The 23972-nt window shown below is 38.1% G+C and overlaps 1 protein-coding gene and 1 long non-coding RNA gene across 5 annotated transcripts in view; one reads left to right on the top strand and one right to left on the bottom strand.

Moving 5' to 3' along the window:
* Agbl4 (AGBL carboxypeptidase 4) overlaps positions 1-23972 on the bottom strand; it is a 1287504-nt gene that overhangs the window by 331699 nt on the left and 931833 nt on the right. The gene's annotated exons all lie outside the window — the stretch shown is intronic.
* Positions 1-23972, top strand: part of LOC141424948 (uncharacterized) — a 132205-nt gene that overhangs the window by 46852 nt on the left and 61381 nt on the right. The window lies entirely within an intron of this gene.

Raw genomic sequence — 23972 nt, 5'->3', positions numbered from 1 at the left:
CCTGGAGGATTTCCATGACCTGGCTCCTGTTTCCCATTCCTTGTCCTCTCAGATTCTCAGCTTCAGTCACGATAAACCACTTCCAGTTCCCAAATTTGCTGTGCTTTCATCTCCAGAACTTTGCAGAAGTAGTTTCCTCTACCTGGGATAACAACCTCATACACAACTTACTTTGCATAGCTAATCCTACTTGATACTTGGCTCTCGATTCACATGCCACCGCTGGTGTAAAGCCTTTTTCAACTTATCAAGGCTGGATGGATTTTGTCAGTGGCCCTTTCAGAGCACTGTCACATTGCATTTCCACAGCCCGCTCACTCCTCCATCCTCTCCACTGGTTGTGTGAGCAACCTGAAAGCAGAAACTTTGTCCTGTTTACTTCTCTCACTTCAGAGGCTATCCGAGCACCTGATTAATACATGATGCCCAACAAAGATTTTTCTGATTGCCTGTTACCAAGATGAGAATGAGACAGGGTCCACCGAATTAGTGACTAGAAGAGTCACTAGTTTTATCACCCTCTTTCCCAATAGATACATATACACAAACATTCATGTGTTACACCTCCCCCATACTTTTTCTTAAAACCTTCTCTTCTTCTGTCTTGGGAACCCAGGACTTGGGCCACAGAGAATTCGGCCTTTTTTATCTGGGTGGGTAATCATGACACTATGGTTGAAAATGAACTTCTCATTTTGGTCACAACTGTATTGTAATTACCTTCCAGAATGAAAGGGGACTTGGTGTTTTGGGATATCAAAGGCTAGTTAATGTTGTGGGGTTCTGCATGGTAGAAGAGAATAGTCACTGATCATGAGTTCTGTTTTGCTTTCTCTGTTTCATGCAAGATAGTTATTTGGGGAAAGTGAGTCTTTCACAGCATAGAAAGGGGATGACTTAAACAAGAGCATTAATAATCCTTCTCATTCTCATGCCACTTCGGAAGGAAGCCAGACATCATAGGGAGGACCTAGAGATCAATATCTCCAGAAACAGAAGCCACAGGGCCAGAGGCACACTTTTACCCTAAGGCCTCAGGCCCCAATGTCCCCTCCCTGCCCTCTCCCCAGTTCTACCTACTCCCTGGAGAATATTTCATGTGGCACTGATGCCTTCCTAAACTCACTACTACTAATTTCTCTTACTGCAGTCTAGCTTCCTCACTGGCTACAGGATTGATCATTCTAAAATTAAATTTGCTCCATTCTTTGAATAGTTTAAAGATCCCCCTAGCATTTTGGTAAAGATTACATTCCTTAACTTGGCATTAAGGAGATTGTTAAAAATCTCCACAAATTTTATGTATTTGAAACAGCTGTTTTACACTATAACTTCATATATGGAAAACAAACCAGAAGTATCTATTATTATCAGAAGCAAACTTTAGAAAATAATGATGTTGGTCAATGTGTTCTATAGAAAAGCAAATGTGCTCAGTAAAAAAAATGTTAAGGAAAGCAAGGTAGTGGGGTAAGGAAGTAGAAGCAGGAGAGGAATTTGGTTATAATTTGTCCTGAGTTCCAAAATTATGTTATTATTTTTTATTCAAGTGGTTTTATCTGAGGGATTACTAATAGGGATTCCTTTAATGAGGGGGAAATTAAAGTGGCACCTCCAGGGAGGAACTATTTAATTTTTCACTAAGGAAGTGGGCTAACTTAAACAAAGGATAAAATGAGAGGTGATGAGGCCCCGGCTACCCTCTCTCTTTGGGAGCCAATAGGTCCGTTTATGGTTGACACTCAGTTCTTAAGACTACCAGGGCATCTCCCTCAAGCACTAGATTACATTTGTTTCTTTACATATTTGGTTTTTTTAATGTATATTATATTAATTAAAAGATAATTTAAAGATGCTTATAATAAAATACAACAAAGTAAAGTCCTATTAACTAAAGTCATGGAGAAAAAAATAAGGATAGAAGAAATTAGATACCCTAGGTATGAGGTTATAGCTCACAACTCATTTTCTTATGGTCCTTAGAAAGGGTATGTCAAGGCCTAGATGGTGAGAGGACTTGCACCAGCTCATGCATTGCCATACCAGCAGGGCTGTATTTACAACAAGTAGGTCTGCCTCCCACACTGTGGTTGGTTATGGATTAGGGAACATGGAGACAGGTGAAAAGCAGGGCAGCATGAGCTCTGGGACCAGAATAAAAGCCACAGGTCAGTGCATGGTTAGGAACAAAAAATAGATGATGAGTGCCAATCCTAGCTCGTATATTCATGAGTGTCCACTTTCCCTGGGACAAATTACCTCACCTCTCATAGTGTAGAGTAGAATATAAAATTCATGTGCTTTTTAAGAGAAAATATGTGGTTCAATAAAATGTGAAACCTTCAGACTATTTGAGATTATGAAGATCACTCTTAGGTGGAAGAGTTCAGAGGCTGTGACTTCTGAAAAGATCCAATCAGACTCAAGTACAGGTTCAACAAAGTGGTTTTTTTGTTGTTGTTGTTGTTGTTCCCATTTTCCTTCAGCTTCAGTAAGTGTGCAAGGCAAATTCCAGCAGCTATGCATGGAACTGTGGTAAGGACTGAGTGAAATGATGAATTAGAAAACTTGGAAGCCAGAAACTGTGTGCTAGCCCGTTTTGCCTTTTACTTTCTGTATAGGCCAATAATTTACTTTCTCTGAACATACTGGCTAAGTTGACCATGATCAAGTCAGTTAAGTACTTTGAAATGGCTTTTGCAGCCCACCTACTAAGTTTGCCTACCACTTGACACATACCTCTAGGCAAATGGTACATACTCTGGTAAGTATGTACATATGAGAACCCTCTAAAAAGCCCTTTTCTCCCCTTTCTTCATATATGTCTTCTTTCATCCATCATTACCATTGGCAGCTACCTCTGCTGTCCCAGGCTGGGTCTAGTGCTTCTTCAAGACTCCCTCAGCACCTTAGCCACAGATATTATTGCTGTGTGTTGCAATGATCTGTTTGAATCATCTGATTGTGAGCTCTTGCAGGCAAGTATGCTGTGGGATTCAGATTGGTATCTCTAGCTCCTACCACTGTACTTGGCACGTAACAGACCCTCAGTCATGTTTGCTGAATTGCACGAAACTGTGGAGTGTCTGTGAAAAATATCATGACATTCAGGATAAAACTCTGGCACTGAAAGTGAGGCAACATTAATCTGTGTTCCTGCCCAGCTAGAGTAATGCCTCTGTGCGATGTCAGTTATATATACTTCAGGAAGTAAAAGTGCCAGGCCATAAAAGTCTATTTTCTGCATTTGACTGGCTCTCATGGAAGCTCCATTCCACACTGATCAACCACGACTTTCCACAAGAAATTGCCAGTTTGATTGTGGGGAAAGAATCCAGATCTTATTGTTCTTTGTAAGCCTAGGACAGAAGGTATTGTTGCTTGAAAAATGGAACTGTCTAAATTAATTTTCTTGAAACAAACATCTTTGCCAAATAAAAGCAATGCATAATAACACTCGTAATTAAAAGCAAAATGATACCTTTTGTTACATGGGGAAAGCAAATGTGTTCACCACAATAAAAAAGCAAAATGTTATTTTCTTGGAACTCTAGGGACACATCTTTTAGTCTGGTTTGAGGTGTGTGTGTGTGTGTGTGTGTGTGTGTGTGTGTGTGTGTTTAGGAGCAGAATGGGATGGGGGAGATGTCTCTTTTTTTATATTTTGCTATTGAAAAACAAGTTTTTAAAAAAACAAGCATCATTCATCTCTGATTTCTCAACAATGCAGCCAAAATATTCTTAAATCTCATTACACTTTTCACAGATAGAAACTGGGAAAATGGGAGGGAATTAAAATTCATTCAACTACTCGTATTATTCCTTGCCTAATTCTCCTCAACTGTTATTTGTGTGTGTATCTATATACTGTATTTATATATCTATATCTATCTTTGTAAACTGATTCCTTATAGAAAAGAGTTAATTTAGAAGTAAAAAAAAAACCTTATTGCACATTTACCATGCAATAGGTACTTATTTATGTTTGTTCATTTTATCCCATAACATCCTCACAATGCAGATACTTAACTTTAGGGATGAGGAAACCACAGCTCAGAGAGGTTAAGTACATTTCCTAAAATTGTATAGCTAGTAAGTGATAGAGTGCAGACACTCTACCACTTGAGCCATCCCACCAGCCGCTTATCCATTGGTTATTTTTGAGATTGGGTCTCACTTTATGCCCAGATCGGCCTGAACTGCAGTCCTCCTATTTGTGCCACCGTGTAGCTTGGATGACAGGCATGAACCACCACATCCAGCCTTCGGTTGAGATGGAGTTTTGTGAAATTTTTGCACAGCTGGCCTTGAACTGTGATCCTCCCTATATCTGTGCCCCGATTAGCTAGGATTCCAGAGTTGAGCCTCTGTGCCCAGCTGCTACTTTCATTTCTTACATGCCATTTTCTAGTCCTTATCTAAATATCTATGCTTGTAATATGCAGTGAATAATTTTATATTATAAACAAAGATGTAATCATGACATAAATATGATGTTGTTACTTTCTATATTCTATTTTTAGGTTACATTATATCATACAAATTTTTCCAAAACTATTGCATTGTGTTTATAAACATTATTTTAATGAGTTCATTAAACTCTATTTAGTGAAAGTGCCTACTTTACTTAAATATGAGGCATTTAGGCTGTTATTACTTTGTTACTATAAATAACATCACAATAAACATCATCCTAGATGCAATCTTTTCCTTCATTTGGATTAGATGATTTCTCTGAGATGAGTACCCAAGAGTAGAATTACTAGGTCAGAAAGCATGTACTTTGTCATTTTTAGATACACACTGCCAACCTGCTTTCCAGTGGGATCATTCCAATTTATACCCCCTTTAATTGTGTGGGAGATAAAGATTTTACTTTAATCTTGCAACTTTGGGGGATTATAACTTTTAAGATATTTTTTGTTAATGTAATATATTGTTAATTTTTTTAAAGATGCTTTTGTGGGTTTGAACTTCTTTTCATTTTCTTGTTCATTATTTTATTTCCTACTGTGAGAATTGACGTTTCACATTTATTTTTTGGGGCATCAAAATTTTAGCTCCGTTTGCATTTTAAAATCTCAGAGATAACTACCTGTCTTGCTCGCAGTTCATCATCTTTAATAGTATTGGCAATATCCACTTGGACTTGATTTGGTACCAAATTAACAAAGCTCCTTTTAAAATTTCCAAAGATAAATCTCAGTGCAACATGAAAAATATATCTAGAGAGTGTTAATATAGTTCACCATGAAAATAATCCTCTGATCTCCTTTAATCTCCCCCTGGGGATTGATGATGTCACTGATCCATTGTGCAAGATGTAGGCCTTTTTCCCATGATTCCTCTAGATCCATCACTTCCTAGAGGAGAGAGCAATTTCAAGACCTCCTCCACTTAGAACGATTTACTCTTTTCACCCTCAGAGAAAGCCAGGCAGGATCTTGAATGAGGCTTGAAAGGCCTTGGAAGCCATTTTGGCTTGCCATAACTGACCAAAAGGAGTTCTTTCATAACACAAGTTCCATACTGGGGCTCACCAGTTTCAAGTGCTGTCCATTTGTTTTATTTATTTATTTTTTGGAGGGGTGGAGGATAGAGAGCTGTTTCCACTATGGATTTGTTTTCCTTCAAGAACGTGAAGGAAATATGTGTTAGGTTAGGATTTAGTTAAGTACCCTGAGTAGCAGCTGTATACTCTCTATGAATATCTTGAGGTATATTATTTTGATGTTTCCAATGACTTAGCAGTCACTCAGTTAGCCATATATGCACATTTCCTATCACTTACTATATACATAGCTCAGTGCTAAGCCCTGGGACAGAGTAAGAGGTGCATAAGTGCTTAACTTACATTAACTCACTTAAGCCCTATAAAACTATAAGGTATGTTTCATACTTACATTTTATAGATGAAGAAATTGAGATTCAGAAAAAATAAAGGAATTCATCCATAATCACACATCTGTAAGTGGGGTATTAAAGTCCCCAACTATTACTGTATCAGAGTCTAGCTCTCAGTTTAGGAGTATTAAAATTTACTTTATATATTTAGATGCTTTGTTATTTGGTTCATATATAACTGTTATATCCTGTTGCTGAATTGGCCACTTTATCACTGTACAATGACCTTTCTCATTTTGATTTTTTTACTGCTTTTGATTCAAAGTCTAATTTATCTTTTAAAAGTATGGCTATTCTTAATTTCTTTTGGATTCCATTTGTATTGAATGTCTTTTTCTACCCTTTCACTTTCCATCTATTTTTGTCTTTAAAAGTGAAGTGAATTTGTTATCTGGAGAATATAATTTTTTTTTCTTAAATCATTCAGCTACTATGTCTTTTAATTGAAAATTTTAATCCATTTACATAAGATAATTTTTATCTAAATATTGTCCAGTAGTAATCTTACTACTGTCATTTTGTTGTGTTTTTAAAAATGTTTTGTAGTTACTTTATTTCTCTCTCTCTTATACTCTTCCTTTATGATTAAGTGATTTCTGTCTAATCCTGTGTTTTTATTTCTTGCTTATTATTTTTGTTGTGTCTGTCATGTGCTTTCACTTTGTGGCTACCATGAGGCTTACAAAAAAACATCTTTTGATTGCAGCAAGTTATTTTGAAATGATAGCAATGCAACATTGATTATAAAGATAGTAAAAGGAACAAAACACCAGAAAAAACACTAAATAACTAAAAAGCTCTACAGTTGCACTCCATTCCTACTCACATTTTAAAGTTTTGATTTCACATTTTATATCTTTTTATATTGCCTATTTATTAACATATTAATGTCACTATTTTAATTGCTTTGATTTTGGGTCTTTATATTAAAGGTGTAAACAGTTTACAATAGTAGAGCATTCTGAATTTTCCTGTATAGTTACTATTGCAAATGAGTATATACCCTCTAATGTTTTCTTCTGACTGATTAGGATATCTTTCCTTCACTTTGATGGTCACTTTTTAGCATTTCTTATAGTACAGATCTAATGGTGATAAATTCTGCTTTTGTTTATCTGGAAATCACTTTATATCTTATTTATTTCTAAAGAATAGTTTTGCTGGGTACAGGACTCTTGGTCAGCAGGTTTTTCCTTTAGGACTGTGAATATCTCATTATGTTCCCTACTATACTACAAAATTTCTGCTGAGAAGTCTACCAGGAGATGAATTAGCACACCCTATGTATTATTTGTTTCATTTCTATTGCTATTTTGATAATTCTCTTTACCTTTAAACTTTGAGAGTTTTATTATAGCATATCTTGGGGGTAGATATGTTTGAGTTGAACCAGACTGATGATCTTCTACTTTCCTGTACCTGGATATTTGCATCCTCTAGATTTGAGAATTTCTCTGTTATTTCTTTGAAGGAGCTTTCTACATCTTTGGCATTCTCGTGTTTTTCTTGAATTTCAATAGCCTGAATATTTTCTCCTTAAATACGATCCAAAGTTCCCATAAGCTTTCTTCATTCCTCTTCATTCTTTTTTCTTATTTCTCCTCTCTGTATTTTCAAAGAGCCTGTCCGTGAACTCACTGATACTTCTGTTTTATCTATTCTGCCACTGATGCCTTCTATTGCATTTTTCATCTGATTTACTGAATTTTTCGTGCAAGGATTTCTCTTTGATTTTTAAAAAATTACTCCAACCTCACTGCTAAGCCTCTCTGATGATGGACTCAATTGTTTCTCTGTGTTTTCTTGAAGCTCACTGAATTTCATTAAAATAGCTATTTAAAGTTCTCCATTTGAGAAGTTTGCATGTATCAGTTGTTATATGGGTCAGTTTTTGGCACTTTATTTTCTCCATTAGGTGAGATCATGGTACTAGGAAAGTTTTTGAAGCTTGTTGGCATATGACATCTGTGCACTGAGGGATCAAGCTTTCCATTCTGGCTTTGTTTATGCTTTGTCTCCTTCCAGAAATTCTAAGTAGGCTGCTTATTGTCTCTGAGCCTGTGGTTATTGACATTACTTCACCATTAGATGGTGCCATAGTCCAGGCTTGCTGTGAGCTATGGCTGGTGTGTTGTCACTGTTTCAGCACTAGTGGAACACCCAGGTCCAAGTTTATTCTTCAGAATGGATTAGGGAGATGCCTAAAAAAGGGTATTGTGTCTCCACAAGACTCTGCTTGGGGTCAGGATGGGCCAGGATATTTCATTCATAGTTACCAGACTGTGGTCAGGTACTGTGGGATTCTGCATAACACTGGGCCTCACTGTGGTAGATCTAGACCTAAGTTCTTAAGCAATGACTTGGTGCCTACCTTCCTTTCTCTCAAGTGAACTATGACTCTCTCCATGTCGTGTTGCCTGGGATTTGGAGAGGGATGGGGTAGGCAGTCCTGTGGCCACAAATACAATAATGCTGGGTTGCACCCAAAGCCTACAACCCACACAGATCAGTATTGCACAGGGGCAGAGTACACTGCTGTGGCCTGATTGCTACTTTGGTGTATTTATAGGCTGAGCTCATTGTAGCTAGCTGTAGGTAATGCTGACCAGAATACAAGTCTGACCAATTTGGGCTATAGACCTCTGCCTGGTAACAAGGTTGACACTGGCCTAGAGATAGGAGCTGGTGGTTCAATCAGCTAGCACTAAGCTCAAAGGTAAATCCTATGCTTACTCCCCTATTCTACTCCCCACAGAATAGAGTCTTCCCCTAAACTGTGCTGCCCAAGCTTGGGAAAGGGATAGTGGAGACTGTCACTTGCTTCTAGGCTAATGTGGGTCTGCTGGCTAGATCAGCAGGCACAGGTGGAGACAGGGGCTCTAGGGCTCTACCTAGTACTGCATTCCATGTCTGAGGCCTAGATTTAATTTTTACTCCTTTCTCCAAGTGGAAGGCTGTCTCTTTACATTACCCAATTAGAGTTGGGAAGGATTGATGCAGGACATTCTTTCTTACCTTCTTCAATGTGTCTTTTTATTATTATTATGCTAAAACCAGGAATTGTGGTCTCTTAGTTTTTTCCCTTAGTTCCTATGAAGGTACTTCATGCATGAATAGCTGTTCAAAGTGCTGTGTCTATTTGCAGATGATTCCTGGAGGATCTTACTCCACTGCTACCTTGCTCTATGTCTCCATACTATAGTCCTATTTTTAATTTTTTGAGGTTTTTCACACTGTTTTCCATTATGGCTGGACAAATTTACATTCCCAACAGTATATAAGGGTTCCTTTTTTTCCACATCCTTTTAATTTTATTTATTTATTTTATTAATAGCCATTATAACAAGTGTGATGCAATATCCATTGTAGTCTTCCAAGTCTTCTTATTTGCTCTTTTCTTTGTGTGTCACATCCTTTCAGCCACAATCTTTCCTTGGTTAGCTACCTCGTACTTTTTCAAATATCAGACAGGCAAGTTTGCTTTCACCTGTAGACTGAAGTAATTATGAGATGTCAAGATTGTGAACTTATTAAAAGGTTATAAAGCCTTTTATGACCCACCCAGGTTGATTTTGATGCTATTCTTGTGTGCTTATATTTTCTCAATCATAGCACTTTTGCTATCATCCTGTAACTGCCTGCTTTTTTTCTCACTTAACTGTGAGTTCCTTGAAGGTGACAATATATTATTGCTTCAGCACCTAATTATTATGTATGGCACACAGTAGGTACTCATTAAAAAATAATTAATAAATTAATTATTGAATAAATTAATAAATAAGCAGAATCAGAAGAAACTATAGAGCTAACAAACAGCTGGAGATCTAAGAGGTCAGGTGTTTATTTTAATTTTTCTTTGTTATAGATACTTAGAATTGCTAGGTATTTCTATCCAGCACTTGTTAGCTGACTAATGGAAGAAACCATAGAAAGAGGTCTGGTTACCAATCAATGAAGTAGAAGGCATTACTTGTGATCAAGACTTTGTTTTCCTAACTACAGTCCTTCAGAGGGTCTTCCTGTTACAGGCTTCTTACCCTACCTGCAGAGGACAAAGTATAGACTTGGCAATCACACCCTACCTCAATTCCTGGCCTCTGCCTTTTTCTAGCTCTAGCTTTCTAGAAGCTGCCATTGAAAGGATGCATATCCTTTGTCAGGCACTGTACTTTGTGCTGTATATCTCTTGGTTCAAATCTCTCATTCTATTTTTTTCCAATATGTATGTTTTAATTCTTTGCAATAAACAAATTTATCTTTATTAGCATATATTAATTATACAAAATAATGGGTCTCATTGTATCATTTTCATATGTGCATATTATATACTTTGATCATATTTAGATCTCTTAATTCTTATTGACAAATCTGAATTGTAGGCATTCCTCTTCTTTTACAAATGAGGAAAGAAAAGCTCTAAGTTTCAGTTACTTTTTTCTAGTAAGCAAAAGCTAAAAAATTCCAAACCCAAGTCTAACTGGTTCCAGAACCCAAACTCTTTTTTATTATATCACAGTGCCTTACTTCGCATAGCCTTGTAGCTATGAGCACACAGTAGGCAATCAAGAAAAATACAATGAATTATTTGCTTTCTTCTTTATGGAGTATTTCAATTTCTCTGAATCAAACCTTTTCTTTCCTGAGCCAGTTTCTATGTGTGGGCAGATGGCAGATGGTGACAATTGTCCACTGCTTCTCTGAATATCACATTTGTATCCTGTTCAAAAACACATTTACAAAGACCTGTCTATGGATATAGATGAAGCCGAGAATACAGGACAACCTTTTCTTCGTCTGACTATTATGTTCCTAAGTGTGTCAATATTTTTTCTCTGCAAGTAGAGCACTACGCTGGATCCCCTTTGTCCCTGCTTCAAAGTCTCTGTAATCACAAGGCAAGCAAGAATTCCTCAGTTTGCCCCCTATGAAGAGAGAGGTACTGGCTTTAGTACTTATACCAGTTGAAAGAAGAGCGAGCTCCTAGTACAGAGATAGTTGTATCAATGGCTTTTAAAACCAAGTGCGTGTGTGTGTGTGTGTGTGTGTGTGTGTGTGTGTGTGTGTGTGTGGTGGGGTGTAAGTTTGGATCATATGTGAAAGACTAAGAGGGAGAGGGGCGAGAGTGCTGGAAGGCCCTTAGAGATTAGCTAGTTCAAAATAAGCAAACTGCAGCCTGCTGATCAAATACGGCCAAGCTGCCTGTTTCTATAGACCAAAGTTATGTATGGTTTACATATTTTTAAATGATTAGAAAAATAGAAAAGTAACATTTTGTGACATGTGAAAATTATATGAAATTCAAATTGCAGTAGCCATTAATAACGTTTTACTGGAATGCAGCCACATTCATTTGTTTAGATACTTTTGGCTATCAAGTCAGAGTGAATGGCCACGCACAGATCATTTGGCCTGCAAAAGTTAAGATATTTACTCTATTGTTCTTTACAGAAAAAAAAGTTTGCTGATCTTCTGATCTAGTCCATACTGCAGACTCAACAACTACATTAAAGGCAGAGCTTCTGTGAATGTTATTCCAATCTGGTGGCCAGCACAGGGCATAACAATAAGACTGGCTATATACATTTTTGGGGTCCTGTGCAAAATGAAAATGCAGAACCCCTTATTCATTAAAGGTACTAAACACAGTTGTTCACCTTCTGTTTCTTTCTGTCTACTAAGATATTTTAAATTTCTTATTTAATGTTGTGCTCCCTTGGACTTGGGGATAGCCATGAGGTAAGTACAGGCCATCAGAGCCACCAGAGGCTCATCTGAGATCCAGTGCATGAGTGCACATGACCCACTAGTTTCTGGATATCCCCAGACTCCTTACCAGCTGTGGGGATTCCCATGAGCCACCTGCCCCACTGCAGATGGCAATCTACTTTTGTAGATTGCAGTCTTCACACTGGAATGAGCTAGGTATCTGGATGAGACTGAGTGAAAGGCTTGCCTCTGCCAAGTTGTCTGCTGAACACACCCTGCCATTGTCATTTTAGCAAAAGAGAGTTAGGGTGGGGATGGGGACACAAGAAGGCGAGGGACCATGTGGCCAAAAACCCTGCCTGAAGAGGTGGGGAGACTGTGGAGGGTGGGCCTATCTATGAGCTAAGGTTCCAGGTTCATAGTGTTTTGCTTTATTATGCCATCATATTTTGCTTTAAAAATACAAATTCAAAGACAAATTGTTAAGAGTTTAGATAGCAACCACAGAACATTAAATCTCAAGACCAAGGTCCTTCTGAGTGTGGGGTTCTATGCTACTGTACTGGTTGCACACTGCCTTGTGTACACTAGGGACTGAGAGACTGTTACACAAAAGATGTTGGATGAGACAATGTGCATGGTAGAAAAGTACCTGGATGCCCATCTCTTCCTGACTTCCTGACTTAGAGCCATTGTGTCTTCATTATAAAATGTATATCTCTTTAAGGGTTCAAGTGTAATAACAGAGAATGGCAATGCTCTAAAGCCCTTGTGAGTCTCACACTTCTTTATGACCATCCTCAAACAGTGCAGACAGCCATAGATTGTTACTTGTACCACCATATCAGCTTCCAGTTTCTTTCCATGGTTCCAGGGCATTTAGAGAGGTTTTAGACAATAGGTCAGTAGATAAGTATGAAACACCTGAAGAGGATACTATGCGATCTCATGGATGAAAGTGGTTAAGTGCAACTGGGGGCATTATGGAGTTTCCTGAGAAGGCTTTAATACTGCTTCTTGTAGAATAAGAAGGATTTCTCTAGATAGAGAAGGAAAGAGGGTCTCGGGAGTCCCAGAAGAGTTTTCTGCATGAGAAGAGGCTAAGAGATGAGGAAGCAGATATGCACCTGAGAAGTGGTGGATATTCCAGTATGACTGATGTACAGAGTACAAGGTGATGTGTGGGAGATGGTCCTGTTAAGGGCATACTATAAAGTCTTCTGTGCCCTACTTAGGAGTCTGTCTTTCATTACTAAGACAATATCAACTCCCTAAAGGTTCTAGTGGGGGAAGAGAAACATCTGGCTAATGAAGTAACCTGTTTATAGAGAGTGAGAATGGCTCAGCGCAGTCTATCCTTACTGAAGAGGCAAGCATAAGATAGATGAAAGGGAACAAATGTTTGCAAGCAGGCTACCACAGCCCAGGCCTGTGTTAGGAATTTCATATTGCTATTATAATAACCCCATGAGATCAGCAGGATTAGATAGGTTAGGAGTTTTCTGAGGACCACACAGCTAGCTAGGAAATATAATCAGTCTCTTGTGCAGGGTCTACCTAACACCTTGGTCCAAACCCTTACTGGTATCCAAATCTGATTTTTAAGAATTTCAAGCAAACATATCAAAGCCACCCATTTCCCAGGAGTTAAGCCATAGACCTTCCTAAAAGACTCCTCCTGAACCATCAGGTAGAAGGAACCACTACTCTCACTTTTCTCTAGCTGACCCTGCTATTTTGTTAAAATTGCCAGTATATGTAACTGTGGGTTCCTGGGACCTCCCTCCTCTCTGTATTTCAAGAACCTGGCATAGGTCTTGTCACTGGATAATGTCTTCAGACCCTGTTTGCAGAAAGAATGAGCAAATTAATTATCAGACTAGGCCCTTCCTAATTCCTCCTGGAGTCCATGACCCTTTTAACTGGAAGCCAAAGGCAAAAGCGACCCTTACAGTTTTCAGGGGAAGGCATGCTGAGGATGAGGACTGTGGAGATGATACATAGTTGTAACAGCAGAACCAAATTTACAGCAAATAGTGCCCATAAACAGCACAAGCTACTCAGTTAGGCTAATTTATGTTCACACCAGAGCTGTCCTGGCCCCCAAAGCCCAGAGCTCTTTACAATTCCAAAATGATTAAAAGCATCACACAAAACCATATTTCCCATTTTTATTAAAAGCACTAAAGTGGGCAGTGTTTCTGCATGTCAATGGGGAGCTACTTTCCAATCCAGAGAGAACAATCTCTCCTCAGATAGCTGAGCCAGACTCCTCCATATCTTGCCTTGTCTTGTGCATCTGACTGCCTGTAGACCCACTGTCCTGCCCATTAAAGGAACTCTGTCCTTTTATACCTCTTATTATACACCATGGTCTGTCCCACCCAAGCCTACATTTGCCCAGACATTTTTCAGTTAGACACCCATCCCTACTTAAGATCTTCAAGGACTTCAGTGTCTAAACTCCTTGGCCTGATATCCAAAGTCTTTCCCAGATTTGTACAAACTGCCTTTCTAAGTCACGAGACTGGTTTTTTGGACAAGGTTGTCATGTTCCCAAAATACTGAAGATTTGTTTCTCATTCTTCTGAACCTTTGTTCAGAATGTTCCCTGGATCTGGGATGATTTTCCTTCTTTTTTTCATCTGGCAAATATTTATTCTTATCATTTAAGCTCTAACTCAGTATTCTTCTCTCCTCTGAAGTATCCCTAGACTTTTTCAGACTGAGTTAGTTATTCCTCTTTTCCCTACATAAATCCAAGTACACATCATGCTGGCTTGTATATGATTATGTATCCATCTCTTCCAATGTCAGCTCCAAGCACAGAGCTTGGCACAGAGTAGGTGCTTGGTGAATATCTGATTGATGAATAATGGATGAATTCTACATCCCAGTAACTTGTCTTAATAGAGACACCACTGGAGTGTGGGTAAGAAACTTATTCATCTAATCTTGCTTACTATGTCAATGAGAAACCATCTGGACAATGGCAGCTCCCACCAATGAACCCACTCATGTATCTGTACCTACATTTACATACTCTACCTTTTCCCCTGTGACTACAAAGGGACATTCCCTGACCTATCTTGTACCAACTCTTCTGGTTGTTTATTATATCCCTTCCCCTCTCACCTACTCAAAAATGTCTCTTTAGTAATGTTGGCTTATTTTTTTCTGTACCATCAGATTTTTAATTCTTACTAGATCATTCTTACCAGTATAAAAATATGTTAACTTCTTCCATTAAAAAAGTCAACAAACCAGTATGTTGAAAAGATAACTGCACTTTCATATTTGTTGCAGCATTATTCACAATAATCAAGATATGGACTCATTCAATGATTGATGCATGGATAAAGAAAATGTGTTATATATACATTATAAAATACTATTTGGTTACAAAAAGGAAAGGAAATTCCATTGGTGTCAATATAGATAGACTTGGAGGACATTTGCTAAAATGAGATAAGTCAGACACAGAGACACAATACTGCATGATCTCACATATATGTGAAATACAAAAATGTTTCTCATAGCAGTAGGAAGCAGAATGGTGAATTACCAAGTAAGGAGGTGGTTGCCAGTGGTGGGTGGAGAGGGACTTGGGGAGATGTTAGTTAAAGGATGCAAAATTTCAGTTTGATAGAATGAATAAGTTCAAGAGATCTATTGCATAACATGATGAACATAATTAACAATATAATTATTATACTACTGAAAACTGTTAAGACAGTGGATATAAAGTGCTCTGACCATATTATTATGTGAGATAATGCATATGTTAATTAGCTAGATGTAATCATTTCCTAATGTATATATACTTCAAAAATAATACATTACATATACATGGTAAATGCATATGATTATATCTGTTAATTTAAAAAAGTAAAGATATACTAGGACCTATGTTGTTTTGGTACTTTGGATGTGAAAAATAAACCAGTTAAAATTGTTGAGCTTAAAACAACAATGATGAGCAGCAAGAAAAACAACAGATCTTTTGGCTCCACTTTCTCTTCCCATTGCCACTTTAATTTTTTTCCTTTCCTTGAAACCGGTTTCTATGTCACTGCCTCCAATTCCTCCTCACCCCTACCCTCCTGAACCCACACTGATAAGGTCTTTGTCTCAAATCCCACACGAAACCTGTTCTTGTCCAGGTCTTCATGACCTCGGCATTAAATCCAATGGTCAGTTCTCAGTCCTTGTTGTACCTCCTGGCAGATCAGCAGCATTTGATTTCTCTTCCCTGAACTACTTATAAAAATATTTGACTTTCGTGATACCATACTAATTGTTTTTCTCCTATCTCATGGGCCTTTCTTTCTACCACTCCTCTGTTTGTTCCTCTTCTGCTAGACTTAAACCTTGGAACAGCCTTGGCTTAGTCCTCAGAACTCTTTCCTCCTCAATCTATGTTCATTCCTTAAATGATCTCCTTCAACTTCATGCTTTCAAATATTTCAATTTTCAAATTTTAACAGACTTCAAAATTTTACCTCTAGCATTGACTTTTTCTCTAAAATCCAGACTCACATATCCAATGTGTCTTCAATATTTCCATGTAAATAACTAATAGGCATTTTATATTTAAAATTCTCTAACTAAACTCCTAATTCCCTTCATCAAATCTATTCTATCCTTCTCACGTAAGGAAACTCTGTTAACTGCATCCTACTCATTATTCAGGACAACAAACTAGGAGGTATGTTTAACAATATTCTTTCTTCCACATTCAATGTGGATTCACACATTGTGACTGCTACACAGACACTTTACCACTTGAGCCATTCCCCCCCCCCATTCAATCCTTCATCAAATTAAGTAGGTTTGTCTTCAGGTTATATCCAAACTCTACCCTTACTACTACCACTGTAGTCCCTGCTTCCATCATTTCTCATCTGATTATTGCAACAGCCTCTTAATCAATGCCTCTCTGCTTCAACTCTTGCCACTCACTGCCCTTTTAAGATTGTTCTCAGCATCACATTTAGGGTGATTACAGTAAAGCAATGTAAATCAACTCAAAATCCTCAAATGGCTCCTGTTATGGTTTGAATGCTTGGGTTCTCCCAAAATTCATGTTAGAATTCTAACCCCCAATATGACAGTGTTAGGAGTTGGAGCCTTTGGTATGTGATTAGATCATAAGGGCAGAGCCTTTATGTCTGAGGTAACTGTCCTTATCTCAAAAGAGAGTTAGCAGCCTTGTGAAGATACAGGGACAAGATGTTTACCTATGAAGAAAGTGGGTCTTCACCAGATGCAGAATCTGCTGGTGCCTTGATCTTAGACTTCCCTAGCCTTCAGAACTATGAGAAATAATTTTTGTTGTTTATAAGCTCCACAGTCTATAGCATTTTGTTAAAGCAGCATAAACACAATAAGATGGCTTCTATCTTACCACAGTAAAAACCCTTTTGGCAGTAGTAGGGACTTGAACTCAGGGCTTTGTGCCTGCTACACAGACACTTTACTACCTGAGCCATTCCCCTAGCCCCTTTTGCTTTAGTTATTGTTTGAATAGGGTCTAGCATTTACGTGTTAGCCTGGACCATGATCCTCTTATTTACACTTTCCACAGAGTTGGGATGACAGGCAAAGGACTCCACACTCAGCTTTTATTGGTTCAGATGGGAACATGTGAACTTTTTACCCAGGCTGGCCTCCAATCATGAACCACAGTGCCCAGCTGCAAAGCCCTTAGAATGTCTGTAAAAGTCCTACACGATTCATCATTACCCTGTTGATCTCATCTCTTACTGTCTTCTCTCTCTCTGTCACCCCAGGTAAGCCACCTGCTTCCCTGTTGTCCCTGTAACAAGTCAGAGCATTGTTCTATTCTAATGAATTTTGTGCTTGTATTTCACTTTCCTTAAAGCACTCCTCCCATTTCCTTACCTCCTTCATAGTGATGCCTTCCTATCCTATTTTGATTTCAAATTTACTCCTCTTTCTGCATCCCCTGTCTCTTCTACACACACTCCTTACTTCTCTTAATTGTTTTCTTTCCCTCCATAGTACTTCAGCATAACCATTGTCCTGGTTACCCCAATGCACTTATTAATAGTTTTTGATTTTACCTCACAGGTGTCCTGGTCTAGGTAGTAAATTAATCACTTTGCATTTCACCTAACTGACTACATATTTTATTTATTTTGATTCTCTATTGTCCCCCTTTTAGAATGTAAGCTCTTTGAGGGTAGGCAGTTTTAACATGTTTTGTTCTTTTCTCTATCTCTAGTACCCAGAACAGTGTCTGTAATATAGGAGTACTCAATAAATATTTGTAGAATGAATGAAATTGAATGTGGTTTTATAACAACAGAGGAAGTGATGTCTCTGTTTGGCTACCTTTCTTTTAAAAGGACCAGAATTTGGTCTCAAACTCAGGACAAGGTTCGTGATTCAGGATAGAAGTCTAGTTTATTTCCAGGACCTATTAGCCCTTCAAGTTTCAACAAAGAAGCCACAGGGAATCAAAGAGCCAAGAGAAAGATATATTTGTAACACTTATGCCATCTAGAAATGTGAACCATCGACCTCAGACTCATTGCAATGAGGTTAGTGCTTAGGACAGCCCCACAGCACAAAGAAAGACATTCTTTGAATGTAAACACTTCTAACATCATTACTAAAGCACTGCCCTATCCAAGGCATAATGACTGTGTTCAGTGTCATAGGGAGGAAAACATGCATTAGTCAGACGGCAGGTTTCGGATGCATGCCTGTGACATTATCTCTAATCATATACAGTCTACTTAATATCCGCTTTTTTGTGGGCTTCACAACTTATAATTATTGCCAGCAGGGATTTAAAAAAAAGGTGGGGAAGTGTGGGTAGGGAGGAGTATAGATAGAAAGAGAAATTCTTGACTGTGTGAGAAAGATAGGCCCAAGATTATTAGAAATGATATTTGGATTAAAGCTATGAAAAATAAATTTTATATATTGTACAGTCTCACAAATTGTGAGACTATGCAAACCAGGAAGGTCTTGTAAGGCTTTCAGACTGTCTATTTTATGTCTATGACACTGGAAGGAAGTTAGTTATGAAGTGTGTCAGATTTAGGGTCCAGACTATATATTTCATAAATCCATATAGGACTTGGAAAGGCCTCTGAGGTTAATGAATTGAACTCTTTCATTTCATGAGAGAGGAGAAGGACCTGTATGGCAAGCACTCAAATCTAGGCCTCCCGATTTGGAGCGCAGCTAAATCTTTAGTAGAAGGCAACTGTAATGGGAATTCCTTCTCATGCCAAGGTCCATTGAAGAGACTGTATGTGGACATCTTTGAAGAGGAAAGGAAGACAAGAAAGCATGGCTTTTAGGTCAAGATGCATAGGATTATTTCTCAAACAAGGAGGAGAATAAAAGTTGGAGAAACTGCCACCTATAGTCCACTCTTCAACAACATCCCAGGATGGGTTCAGGTCAGGGAGTCATAGGCTTATGATCTGGCAGATTCATCAAGGATCATTTTGACCTGGGAAGTGCAGGAACACGAGAGCAAGGGTAATGGCTGTGTTAGTAGGAAAAACTCATCTGGAGCAATAGCCCATCAACCAGACAGGCTATCCCCAATGCTTTTGATATACTGATGCTGCATGAAGGTCCTGGAATCTTTGTAAAATATAGAGGTGGGAACCACAATAATGACAGAAACTCAATTTATTGACTTGTTTGTCAGATGGAAGCAATCCAGAAATGAGGCAGGGAATTTGGTGGCTGTAAGAAGGCATTTCATAGCACAGGTACTATGGAGGAATTCACTTTACTCCCAGTTTGGCTTGAGGCTTTCCCTGCACATGGAGGGATGTGTGAACATCTAAGAGGCAGACTAGGCTTTTAGTTAGGACAGTGAGATTCCCAATCCTGAACTTGTCTCATTAAACCATGCTGTGTCCAGAAATGACACTAGGAATTAATAGTTTATTGCTCTACTTAGGGGAACAATAGAAATAAAAATTAGAACACTCACTGTAGTTGTTCCCTAGGGCCACCATAACAAATTATTACAGTGACTTAAAGCAACAGAAATATATTTTTCTCAGGGTTCTTGAAATTCAGAAGTCTGAAATCAACATGCCAGCATGGTCATGCCTACCTCTGAAGATTATAGGGAAAAACCAACCTTGCCTCTTCTACTTTGTGGAGGTTGCCAGCAATCCTTGGAATTCCAATCTCTGCCTCCTTTGTCACCTAGGATTCTCCATCTCTGTGTCCCTATGTCTTCACATGGCCTTCTTTAGATACATAAGTTATTGAATGTAGGACACACTCTAATCCAGCGTAATTGCATCTTAGCTTGATTATAGCTGCAAATACCCTGTTTCTAAAAAAAGGTGACATTCTCAGTTTCCAGGGGGTAGGACATCAACATATCATTTCAAGGGATACAATTCAACCCACAATGCACACCTTCAAAATACACATATACACAGACAGAAAAAGAAAACTTTCTGGAGTTCACTTGCCATCTGTAGATTCATTAATCTATTGTATACTGCTGAACATTCATGAGAGCACCCCCAGGAAAAATGAAGTCTAAACTAAATGAACACATACTTGCATGAAGGCTGCAGATGCTCAGCTAGCAGTAGGGCTGCCTATTCCAATGAGTGACTTGTACTTTGACAGAGTAGCTAGAGGTAAAGGAGAGAATTTGACAAATCTAACATGCATGCAGTACAACACTATCATGGACTGAATGTCTGTGTTTATCCCAAATTCATATGTTGAAATCCTAATGCTCAATTAGGAAGTGGGGCTTTGGGGATATAATTATTCCAAAATTATATTTATCATAAGGATAAAGCCCTCATGAATGCAATTAGTGTCCTTATAAAAAGGACCCTAGAGAGTTAAGTAGCCCTCTTTCCACCACGTTAAGATACAACCAGATATCAGCCATCTGTAATGCACATGAAGATTCTCACCAAAACTAAACAATGCTGTTATCCTGCTCCCAGATTTCTTGCCTCTAGAACTGTACAAGTGAATTTCTGTTGTTTATAAGCCACCCAGTCAATGCTACTTTGTTATAGCAACCCAACGTGACTAAAACATTCACCTCATCTTACAAGGTGAAAACTGAATATTAAGATGGGAAGGAATATGCCCAAACCTTCATAAGGCACTGGCCAAAGAACTCCAAATGTTAGCTAAGATAAAGAGGCTGATTTGAGAAAGAAATGCTTCAGGAGCTTTTAAAAAATTATTTTTAAAAAATTTCTAGTTGACTTCGCAATGTGAAAATCCTCTGACCCAGCCTAATGAAGTGGTTAATTTAATATTAATGATTACCATAAATGGAACACTTACCTCACGTAGGACATTGTACTAGGTGGTTTGCATACATTCTCATTTGGCCCTCAAAACAAAACTCTTTCTTTTAAGATTAAAAAGCTGATACTTGGGCTAATTAATCTTCCCAAGAACACAAATCTAATTAGCTTGAAGAACTTGAGTTAGAATACACATCTATTTGATTACAAAGCTCAGGATCTTGTATTATTCCTTCTGTACAGTCATAAAGTCATCTTTAGAGACCTAAATGGAAATCCTAACAGTTGATAATCAGTTAACTACATTAAGGTGTACATATACAATAAAATAGGATAAGCCATTACGTTTGGTGTTAGAGATTAATATCTGGTGACATAGTATATATTTTTTAAAGTAAGTGTGCTGGTTAGAGTGAATAGATAAATAAATATAAAAATATTAACTTTCATTTTCTCTGGGAAGTGGGACTATATAAAAGTTTTTGATGTTCTGTTCTTTTAATTTTTCTTCATTGAATAAGAAATAAATTTAATGAGAAGAAAAGAAGGATTTATTTCCATAACAGAGGTTTCCAGTAGGGAGAGGGATTTTCTGAAGAGAAAAGCTTAAGACAGCATCTTCAGCTTGAACTTGTGTTTCAGCACATTAGCTTTAACCTCTCCAATCAAAATCTACCACCTACATGGTATATGCTTGTTGGCAGCCTCTTACTAGTAAATACGGTTACTTCCTTTACATGTAGCAGAAGTACTTGGGCAGTTAAGGCTACTATGGCACCTGAGTACCAGAAGGGTTTCAAAGCACTCCGTCTCTGCTCCATGACTAGGGGAATCTAATAATATCCTGCCATTTCTTTTTCTTCTTCCTTTCCCTGAAAATGCAGCAGGTAAAGCCTCTGATTGAATTCTATCTTGATTTCATTAAATATTCATAAAGGCCAATTAGAAGAGGAGAGAAAGAGGCCATGAGGCAGTCCCTTCCATCATCCTGTCAGAAGCTGGCTGTCTGGCTGATCATCAGGCATGGACCAGTCAGTAGTCAATACAGCCATGATCTTTCTGCACTGTCCTCCAGGGTCACTTCTTACTATCCCAGCAAGGGACACAGAACCAGCAGGAAATAAGGAGCAGGGGTAGGTGAAGAGACACAGCATATAATTCTGACAGCAAGGTGCTTAGTGTGTAGAATGCAAAATACACATGCTGGGAAACATCCTCAATCACTGCTAGAATGGAAAATTTTCCCTAATGAGTGATGATGATGGGAAAGAGCTGATTGCACTGAAGAAAAACTGCTTAAAATTCATAATCAATCAAGCAAGTTGATTTTAACCTTTTGTAACTAAGCCACCTGGTTCTACTGGCCAACTGGAGTTCAGCTCTTTCTACCTCATTTTCTACACCTTGCTTGCACAGTAGGTGCCAGAGGAGATTCCAAAAGAGACTTGAACACATAAGGAAGGTAGAGTGGAAAGACCTGAGAGAGCTCATACATCCTGATCTTTTAATTTTATAGGTGGGCTGACAAGGGTCAGGAGAAGACAAGGGACCTGATAATGTTACTTGGCGAGAGGTAGTACGACTAGCTTTCTGTTAGCATGCCACTGAAGGATGTTATAAATGAACATGCACTAGAAGACCAGAGCCCTAGATGTGAAACCTGTTTTGCTGTCTCGTGCTGTGTGATATAGGAACAAAGTACTATTTTCAGGCTGCAGATTACATATTTAAAATCAGTAATAATCATGCCATTAATAATGTCTTCTTTCCTATCTCACAGGGTCTTTATGATACTCAAATAATAAAAAGGATACAAAAGTACTTTGAAAATGGTAAAACATCTTTTTATTATTAAACACTTCCTTTCCATTTTCTAGGCTCCTAAATTCTTCCTCTCCAAATTACACTCCTCACATAGTCAGCATGATTATTTTAAAACATGGATCTGTCATTCCCCTGTTTAACCCTTCCCACATTATCCTTGGGATAAATTTTAAGCCTGACATTCAGGATCATTTACAAGTTTGGGATCTTGCCTTTTCTTTTCTGAGCTTCAGTTTCTTAATTCATAAAATGAGAAAACTGAAATTTCAGAAGGCTGCATGGTCATTAGAATTTACATCTGTAATGTGATCAAAATCACAGTTGGTCTATAAGGCTTAATTATTATGTTATTAATAAGTTTTACAACAATCCTGGAAGATAGGTAGAGAAGGAATAATTCTTACCATGATTTTATAAATGAGACATGAGGAGCCCAGAGAAGTAAAGACATTTGATTAAACAAATATCACAGCTAGGATCCAGAGCTGAAATATCACCCTCAGGCTTTTGGCTCCTAGAGGTGAGGATTGCAGTAGGGAGGGAAGGAGGGAGAGGAGGAGCAGGTGGAGACACCTCAGGTTTGCAGCACAGAATGATTCTTTTCTTAGATACTTTTGCCTCATCCAAAATGCATAGAATTTAGTTTTATTTTTCTAATGTCATTACAAGGCCTTATACCATAGTAGGTCTGTCCAACTTCTCTTGTCTAATTTCAAACAAGTAGAAAATTAAATGAAGAAAAGAGAGATTTAGTTATGCAAGAGTTGCTTGACTAAAAAGGGAAAATGCAACTCCTAAACAATAACAATAGTTCTTTTTTTTTTTTTTTCAGTTTCTCCTCTGGGCCTATTCAAGGTAGTGAAGAGAAACTCAGTGAAAATGCATGAACCATTACAAACAAATATAATACTTAAAGATGATTTCCTCAACACACGACACTTCATCTAGGGACTAGTGAGCCATGGGCAGAGAGTCAAGAAACTTGGATATGGTCTCCACTGCTTTTAACTTGTCTTGCTGGTCTCCTGCCCCTAAAACTAAAGCCTAATCCAAGACTCATACCCACTTCGAATCAAAAGGGTGAGCATTCCAAAAGTTCTACTTCATTCATTGAGTCATTAACAAATATTTATCAAGCACCTACTATGTGCTAAAGTACAAAAACAGAAAAAAGTACAAAAAAAGAATGCAGATTCTGCCCTCATATAGCATTTAAAAATAGATTAAAAAAAATCAAATATTCAC

This window comes from Castor canadensis, chromosome 7, assembly GCF_047511655.1.
Source record: "Castor canadensis chromosome 7, mCasCan1.hap1v2, whole genome shotgun sequence".
In the NCBI taxonomy this organism is placed as follows: Eukaryota; Metazoa; Chordata; class Mammalia; order Rodentia; family Castoridae; genus Castor; species Castor canadensis.
Note: the sequence above shows the minus strand (reverse complement) of the source record. Positions and strands in the feature narration are given on the sequence as shown.